The sequence below is a fragment of the Sus scrofa genome, chromosome 8, assembly GCF_054392235.1.
Source record: "Sus scrofa isolate SSC_HxYL_T2T_F1_AM1 chromosome 8, Sscrofa_HxYL_maternal_Yorkshire_Landrace_v2.0, whole genome shotgun sequence".
NCBI classification, from domain to species: domain Eukaryota; kingdom Metazoa; phylum Chordata; class Mammalia; order Artiodactyla; family Suidae; genus Sus; species Sus scrofa.
In genome coordinates, this window is record NC_139390.1 from 72,441,714 (window position 1) to 72,451,558 (window position 9,845).

At 36.7% G+C, this 9,845-nt stretch overlaps 1 pseudogene; it reads right to left on the reverse strand.

The window, feature by feature from the left end:
• Positions 1-2,124: 2,124 nt before the first annotated feature.
• On the reverse strand, positions 2,125-9,544 carry LOC146400838 (UDP-glucuronosyltransferase 2B18-like; annotated as a pseudogene).
• Positions 9,545-9,845: the final 301 nt, after the last annotated feature.

Sequence of the window (9,845 nt, forward strand, 5' to 3'; positions counted from 1 at the left end):
AATAATCCCTTGCATGTATATGTCACGTCTTCTTTATCCAGTCCTCTGTTAATGGACATTTGAGTCGATTCCATGTCTAGGCTATCGTAAATAGTGCAGCAGTAAATACTGGGGTGCACATATCTTTTTTGTTTTCCTCCTTTTTTTTTTTTTTAGGGCCGGCATAGCATATGGAAGTTCTCAGCTAGGGGTCGAATTGTAGCTGTAGCTGCCAGCCTACCACAGCCACAGCAACTTGAGATCCAAGCTCCATCTGTGACCTAGGCCACAGCTCACGGCAATGCCAGATCCTTCACTTTTAGTCTGTGTTTGTCTTTTGCCTCAAAGTGAGTCTCTTGTAGGCAGCATATTGAAAGATCTTCTTTTTTGATCCAGTCAACCACTTTTTCTTTTGGTTGGAATTATTCTATCTGCTAGATCGATTATAATCTCTAGGTCAATTCTTCTGTGAAATTTAGTCTTCTATTCATTGCTTCGAGAGTGCTTTTTATCTCAGGGGTAGAATTATCTGTTTTTATTTGGGTCTTCTTTTTATTTTGTATTTTCTTGTTAAAATGATCTGTGGTTAGATCAATTCTCTTTCCTAATTCAGTTAGTATTTTTATTACCAATGTTTTGACTTCATTGTTTCATAGACTAATTATCTTTATTTCATGATCTTTTCCAGGGGTTTTCTCTTGCTCTTTTCTTTGGGAATAGATCCTCTGCGTTTTCATTTTATTTAACTTGCTCTGTCTCTACAAATGTAGTGAGTTACCTATTTTGGTCCTGAAGCAGTGTTATTATGTGGAAGTATCTCTATGTAGCTGTTATTCAGTACCTTTGGTGGGAGGGTTGGGTTTGATGTGGAGGCCAGTCACATTTCCTCAGGGTGTGCTGGCCACTATAATCTTGGTAGAAGCTGTGGCTGGTGATGGAAGAGCCAGAGCTTGTGCAGGGAGGAAAGCGAGACTTCCACTCTTCTCAGTGGCCATCTCTGCCCTGTCAGGGCTGGTGTGTGTTCACAAGGTGCTGGAGCAGAAAGATGAGGGTCCAGCTTGAGCTGGCTCTGTTCCCTTTAAGTGTGTGTTTTTCCTTCTTCCTGCACTGGATCCTTTTCCCCAAAAGAGAGGCAGCTGAAGCAAGTGGGGCTCATGTGCTTTTAGAGGTCTGAGGCTCTGCCTGTGTAGACATCACCACTAAGTAGGGCTTATGTGCTTTCAGAGGTCTGAGGCTCTGCCTGTGTAGACGTCACCACTAAGTAGGGCTTATGTGCTTTCAGAGGTCTGAGGCTCTGCCTGTGTAGACATCACACTTTTTACATAGCTTTAGGTAGCACGCCAGTTAGGACCATTCAGAATTTCAGAAACAAAATTTACGTGAAGGAATGTTTTGGGTTCATGAAGGTTCTGAACTCTAAAAGCATATACAGAACAAAGGACTTGCCTAAATACTTAGCTAAGCATCTTGACCAAACTTTAATTGACTTGCACCTGCAGTAAGTTGTAGCTTATGTCCCTAAAGATGACCTCCCAGCCTCCATGCTGAGTTTTTGCTGAAGAAAATGTGATCCTGCCAAACCATAAAATGTACATTGTCTAACCCACCTTGTCAAACCATTTTTAGTAATTTTTCCACTTTTTCTGTAGTATTCCATTTCTACATAGCTCCCTTGTCCCATTTCCCCCCCCCCCACTCATTTCCTCCTAGTTTCTTTTTTTCCTTATCTGTTTTCCCTTTAAAAACCTCAGTGACTTTTGTCCTAGTTGGAGTTGACCTTCAGTTTATACTGGAATCTTTCTCTACCTTATTCTGGCTGTTTGAATAAAATTTGTCTTGTAGCCTTTCATAGGTATCTGGTCCTCTTTTTACTTGACAAGTACACGTATATTCTACTCAATTGCATTTTTCATGCAGAAGATGTTTCTGAAGAGTATTTATCAAAAAATGTACAGGATTATTTCCATTCTTAGGGTTGAATGGATTAACTAACACAATATGTTTAACCAAGAGTAAAATCTTTGGGTACATCAGGAAGGCACAGTTCTTGTTAAATGTGAAGGAAAATCTTTTGTTTTCATGCTAAAATTTTTATTTAATTAAAATTTTTTTATTATAGTTGATCTACAATGTTCTGTTAATTTCTGAAGGAAAATCTAATCTTATGTCACCATGATTGAATTAAAGGTAGTAATCTTATCTTTTATGCCTTACTGGCTTTGGATCTCAAACTTTACTCCCTCTTTTTCTTCTTTTCTATCGTAACAAAACTTTGATAGCAAAACAAGAAACATTTTATAGCAAGGAAAATGGCAGTCGCAATCACATCCAGAGAGTGGTACTGGTACCAGGTGAAGTTGTGGGCTGCTGGCCACAGGTGCTTGGCTCCTTTGTGGTGCATGACAAACTCGATCCAGAAGACTGCTCGGTCCAGGGGTTTCATGGGCTGATCATGTTAAATGGTTGATAACCACATAAAATTCTCTTTATACCTGAAGGAAAAGCAAATAGAAATTGATTTGTAGAATGAACTAGAAAAGATAAATACATGAAATTTTCATGCAGATGGTAAAAATGAGTGGAACAAAGAGTGGAAAATTATTTTCCTCAGAGATGATTATAGAGGTCTTAGCTTATAGGCTAGAATGTGTTTAATAAATAGGACTTCAAACTCTGAAGAAAAGAGAGAATATGATAAGTATTTGTAGGTTAAAGAATGGAATGAGTTAAGTCACAAAAGCAAAAAACAAAACAATATATGTTTTAAGTGTTCAAAGCTTGAATTACCCAGCAAGGAATTGTAAAGAGACTGGTAGGCAAATTTTAAAATACTATCCTAATCCAGAGATAGGAGGTAAATCCATGATGAGGTTCAGAGACATGTCCAGGCAGGTTTGATCAGGAGTTGGTGTTAACCTTATATTAGTGAAGTAGTGGTTAAAAGTGTGGAAGTAGATTGCCTTGGTTTGAATCCTAACTCTGACACTTATCGTATTGTCTGCTTCTTTATTCTCTGTTCCTCAGTTTTACATTATTAAATAGAATGGATAGGAATAATGCCTTACCTGATTCTTTTGAGAAATAGTATGTTGATTCTTAGAGGTATTCCTAGCATATATTGACTCTCAGTAAATGTGTGCTAGTATTGTTGCTTTTCTTGTTAGTAGCTTTAGAATTTGAACTCTGCTTAACATTTCACTTTCAGGTATTGCAGTTACATTTGTTTCTATTGTAGAAATGATGATGGACTAGCAGACAAGGAAGAAAGAAGAATAAAGAGATATGGCTCATGGACTCCAAATCACAAAGTGCTGAGGCATGGCACTGTGGCAATAACAGTGAGATAACTTATCCCTCTGTTCTGTAAAATCACAGGGGAAGCACTGGGCTTTTGAGAGGAGGGCAGTAATCTGGAAACATTTTTGTAGTACAGTAGACTTTGCTGAAGAAGTTACTTAATATATGCAAAGGACTTAGTACAAAGAGTAGCATATTGCAAATGTTCAGTATATATTAGCTAATAAATTATCTTCATTTTTTTTCTTTTATCTTTTTTTTTTTTTTTTAAGGTCTGCACCTGCAGCATATGGAAGTTCCCAGGCTAGGGGTCAAAGGAGCAACAGCTGCTGGCCTACACTACAGCCACAGCAACACTTGATCCAAGTCATGTCTGCAACCTACACCACAGCTCATGGCAATGCCGGATCCGTAACCCCCTGAGTGAGGCTCAGGATGGAGCCTGCGTCCTCATGGATAGTAGTTAGTTTCGTTAACACTGAGCCACAACTGAGCCACAACGCAACTCCAAATTATCTTCATTTTTTTGACAGCAGCTTTACATCATTTAAAAAAATGTATAAAACTAGAGAGATATACTTTTACATGAAACCACCAAATGAAAGATATATTTTTTAGAAGAAATTGTTCTTCTTATGGTGCTCATTTAGAATAATAGTTGTGCTAAAAAAGACACCCCTTTATTTTATTTTAGGCCGCACCTGCATCATGTGCAAGTTCCCAGTCAGGGACTGAACCTGTGCCGCAGCTTGGCCCTGCATCACAGCTGCAGCAACACCGCATTTTTAACCCCTTGTGCCACAAGAGAACTTCCAAATGACACTACTTTTAAAACACCCAAATGTCCACTGTGCTGTTACTACCAATATATTCTCAAAATATTTTCTTTCTAAAGTCATTGCAAAACAAAAGGGGAAAAATATTTATCATAGTTATGATATTAATGGTAATGTATTACTGAAATTCACTTATATCCTGAAGTGATTTGGAAATGAAATGTTTCTGGTTTCAGAAAATATGGCTTTTTAATAGGATATTCCAACATATCTTCAAAGTTAATTACTTTTAGATTTTACATTCTTCCAAATAAGACAAAACCAGGCACAACCAAAAGAACTAAAAATGTACCTACATTTAAGTGGTATCTACATAGTTGTAACTGTGTAAATTAGAAAATTCTAATTGTTTACCATTTATTAGTGATGAGGTCTGCCGGAGGCCAGCTCTGGAGGCCAGGGAGTATACATCCCGATAGGAGAGGGACACGGTGTCAACGAATGTACAGTTACGGAGACATCCTCTTTGTCCCTTCTTTCAGGGCGCTGGACTGCTCAAATTTTATTAGCATAAGTGGTTGATTATATAGACAGTTTTTTACTACAGATTACATCATAGTGTTAAAAGTACATTGGTTAACTCTTAGGCTTTGTTTTTTGATCACATGGTACAGTAGCAATACATCACATTTTAAAATCTTCAACTTAACTAAATTTAATGAGTACAATTCAAGGACAAACAGGTGTAGCATATCATGTGGGAAAGAGGAGACTCAGCACAAACCATCTCATGGCCGGCCAATTCCCACAACCTGAAGAGGCCACAAACATAACAATTTTTGTCTTCAGACTAGTGTCTATCTTTAAAGCGTCCTTGACAGGGAAACAGTATGAGAAAATACAAATCAACTTAGCTAGCTACCGCTAAAAGTTTTTAAAATCAAGGACAAAACTCACAGCTGGGTTTCTTTTGATCAAGAATAATATATGTCTAACTTCTACAAACCTCATTAAAATCCTAACTCTAAAGACTACCTTAACTAGTTAGTAGATAAACACTATATATTAATTAAGTTGGATATGAATAGGGAAAAGTCCTTCAGGATGAAATTTTTATTATATTATTATTGTAACTTCGTTAAATCACAAATCACCACAGGAAAATAAGAATGGAAAATAAGAATAATAAGTAAATAATCAGGAAAGACTGAGAAAAACTGAATAACAAATAAAACAGGAAAGACTAGGTCACCTGAGAAGCAATTCATGTTCTCCAGCATAAACATGGAAATTGTTTTCCCAGGAAAGCCCCAGTTCTTCCCCATCAACATCAAAATGAGAGCTGTGTAACCTGAGGCCTGCCCTTGGCTTGTACCATACAGGCAGGCTTTCATCCTAACCGGAGGCCCACCTTCAGCATGTACCGTTCAGGTGAGCGCCCTTCCTTGGTTAGGAACTTGCCTTCAGGTCTTTCTGCCTCAGGCAAGGTCCTTTTTTTGACTCCCTGCATCTTCTCGGCTCCCCGCAGAGGTCAAAATATTAGCATAGAAAACTTGGGAATTATTAAATGTAATGAGAATTTGAGATTGATTATGACATGGTTGTTTACTGGAAATAATCCATTTGAAAATTTAGACTTTTGAGGAGTTGTCTTGCTGAAGGAAAGTCTTAACTGTGTGGATGGGTATTCTTATAACATTCATGGTTCCACACTTTAACTTTGTTCCCAATGCATCCTCTTAATCCTTCTGTTACCATTTCAGTGACTTCTCATTCTAATCATTAGTTCTTTCAAAATTTCTCCATTGTCCTTAAACCTCTGACAATCCTTTCCCCTAAAACCACTGGAAAATACTTAATGCCACCCTTACAATAGGTTATTGTTGCCTGTTTTCAAAATGTTGAGCAAATCTTAACTTCTTGTGTTTATATCAAGGCTCATTGCTGCCTCCCTGGTCTTCATATGAAAACTTCTTTATAAATAGCATCGATAAAAAAATTATACACACACACACACACACACACACACACTCACACACTCACGAAGGATTATTTGTGACTTGCTTCAAGGCATTGACCAAATCTGTTCTTGGCATTGTTTCCAGGTCCAATCTGACAGCTGCTCCCTTGGCTGTCATGTGAGCAATGTATTATCAGGCTGGTCACCAAACAGAGGAATGCCCACCATAGGTATCTCATGGTAGATGGCCTCATAAATGCCATTGTTGCCACCATGAGTTATGAAAGCTTTGGTTTTTGGATGACCTAGGATTGAGTGAATTTCAAGAAAAGTATTAATTTTAAGTCTTAGAAATGAAATGAGCAATAAGTATTAAAAGACTCTGAAAGAAGCAGCATCTTATAGATATCAGACAATTATGTACTTGAAACTGCATTTAAATTTCTTTCAGAAATCAGAGCAAGAAACCCCTAAATCTGCTGGAGAGGTCAATGAAGACTTCATGAAAGAAGTTCTGTGTCACTTGAACTTCACAAATGAATTCAAGTTTGGCAAGTGAACAACTTGAAAGAACATTCCAGGTAGAAGAAACCGTATGTGCAAAAAAAAGGGGGGGGTATGAGGGGCATGTCAGAAATAAATTCTCTTAGAGAAGTAGGGAAGTCCTTTAGTCTGGTAGGAAGGATGTCAGGCAGCAGGAAGGATAAAGGTAGTGGGGCTGGAAACAGAGGAAGGAAAAGCTACATTGTATCATGAAATGCATAATTGCTTCAAGAAAAAGATTGTGGATTTTTTCAGTATAGAAAATACAGAGTCCGTGGACTCTCTCTAACAAAAAGAGGAGCTGTTACTTTTTAATAGCCTTTAAAGCATCCCTACAGAGGAGAAAAGTTAGGTGTAAGGCAAGAATTCAGAAACAGAACAACAATCCCCAAAGTTATTCAGAGTAAGAAGTAGTTACAGCCAAAATGAAGATATTGGATTCTGGCCATAAGGGACATGACTGTACATAATAAAATATCAACTGCTCTATTTCCTTCCTTCCTTCCTTCCTTCTTTCTCTCTCTCTCTCTTTCTTTTTCTTTCTTTCTTTCTTTCTTTCTTTCTTTCTTTCTTTCTTTCTTTCTTTCTTTCTTTCTTTCTTTCTTTCTTTCTTCTTTCTTTTCTTCCTTCCTTCCTTTCTTTCTCTCTCTCTCTCTTTCTTTCCTTTTTTTTTTTTTTTTACCTAGAGCTGGAAATAACAATGAATGTATAAAGTTTTCTTTTTATGTGTTTCAATAATAAATGCCCAATGAATTTATTTCCTGAAGTATTATCACTCTGATCAGCTGTTACTCATGTTTTCAGTATTTGTTCTTCCACGTCTTATCAAGAAGGTCGTTCTGGGGGATCCACTTATACAGCTGAGTATTGGGTCCTAAGTATCTGGTTTCTTGCCATCATATTTCCACAGAACCTGTTAGGGTAAAGAAAATAGCTTATTCCACATGTTGGACTTCAGGGTTTTAACATTAGAGTTCCAAAGAGATTAGAAGACCTCTGGTGAAATGTCTTCCATATGACAGATAAAAAAACAAGGGCAAGAGGTCTAAAGTAATGATAACTGCTAATGCACTAACATCTATAGGAATAACCACATTTTATATACTTATTGTTATGTTCAATCAGGTATGGACTGCAATCATGACATATCACAGATGATGACATAAACAAATGAGATTTTCAATGACAAATTCAAATTTTTAAGAAATTGTTCGATGGTCTTGATTCTAGTGCAAACAGGCTGTGGCAAATTGTTAATAACCCCTGTACTTTGTTTTGCTTTATATACTAGCTCTCACTTTCAAATAAGATATTTAATGGCTTATTTTTTTTTAACTATTATAGAAGGTAGTTAAGTTATATCCACTTATTAATATACCTTGTTTTTTAGTTTTACATCTTTTTCTTTACCAAATGAAAATGCATGCACCACCACTTAGGAGAAATAAATATTTCTGCTTATTTATAATTTATTAATAATAAGTTAATTAATGCTGCCTAGAGAGTATAACTTCTTAGACTACAAATTGTGAGGCACTATTTCCAAGAAAAATGACAATTGGTAATTTTTGACATGAATCCAGAGTATTACCACTATTATTGGGCATGGAAATTGTTTAAATTTAGAAAAGAAGAGCCTGTTGATAACTTATAAGTGTCGATAGTGCTGTTGAAAAGTTTCAAAATAGTGATGCTAATATTTATTTAACTGGCCCTAAACACTTCAACCATGAAGCACAAAGCATTGACAGCATTGATTAATGTGGTTTCTATGCACAGTACCAAAATGAGTTACTAACTTCGGAATTCCTAAATAATTTGCATAAACCAGATTGTAATTTACAAGTGTTTAACTTTTATTTGCTATGAAGTAATTTTAGGTTTCTAGCCAAAAATAAATAAATAAATAAAATAGCATAGGTGGTTAGGAGAATAATAACAATACCAGATTGTAAGCTAAAAAGTAGTTTGTAAATGTCCAAAGACCCCAGGTGTATTTTGCATATTAGAAAATAAGTTTCTGCCATATTTTACGGAGAAGGAGGCAGCTGAACCATTTCCATGCTCCTCTTCTTTTTATTGTTCCTTCTTCCTCAATGAGGAGGGGTACTCTGATAGGTTAGAAGCAGAGTTCATTAAGGGCCAGACTTTACAGTGCACAGGGTTCACACTAAGGGCAAGACCCCATCTTCATCTTTTCTTTTATCTTCCTGCTTCAGACTTTGGCAGGACCCAGTCAACCAGGGCAGGCTGATGTTTCTGTTTCTTTAAATCACTGCGGCTGCAGGGGTACCTAGAGGCAGCTCAGTGAGCCCTGGCCATCCTTTCTCTGAACAGCAGCCTGGAAACCACACTGAATGGGTCTCTTCTAAAATTTAGGAGAAGTAAAATGTGGCAGGATTACCTAGAAAGTATGAACTGCATGTCGTATTCCAGACTTTCATCAGTATTGCTTAACATTACTGTACAAGTTCACCTACTGTTAAAATTTAGCTCCTGAGAACATCTCTATGTGTACCACGTCCTTAGGAGTCCTTCAAGGAAAAGGAGCAAATGACAAGGTAGAATTTAGTGATTTCTTTTCCTGTCCACAATCTCATTATAATACCAAAATTCACACTGCATCTCCTAAATAAATTTCTTTTTGATTACAATGTTAATCCAGAACTATTGTGGACCACACACTCTCTGTATGGTTATAAGACCTGCCAGGTTAATTTTGGTTTTTAAATATATCTGAGATACTTTGGAGCTATCATAATACTTTGTACTTCTTGCAGAAAATTTCTGTAAACAGACCTTTTATAGAGATTAACATACTCATTAAATCATTGTCTACTATTAAGTTATTTTTATCTACCTTTTGTGGAATCTGGGTAAGGGCTGATGCAATTGTATTGGTTCTTTCTTCTGTCAGGTTAATGACTATTGACCCCAAAGAAAATACCACAATGCCATTTTCTCCAGAGCTCTGGACAAACTCTTCCATTTCCTGTGAAAAATATTTGCTCAATGACCAAAAAAAGTGGAAAGGATTGCTACGAATAAGATAAAATCTGATATTATCTTATCTGGAATTGAGTAGTGCTATTTTTGAAATAGTGTGATAAACTACATATAATATTAAATTTATCTGTCTCAATCATTCCCACGTGCACAAGTAAAAGTGTTAACTATATTCACATTGTGTACCAATCTCTGGGATTTTTCATGTGGTAAAACTAGAAATTTATGCCCATTTAAGACTCAATTTTCCTCTTTCCACAGGCCCTGGCAACCTTCATTCTACT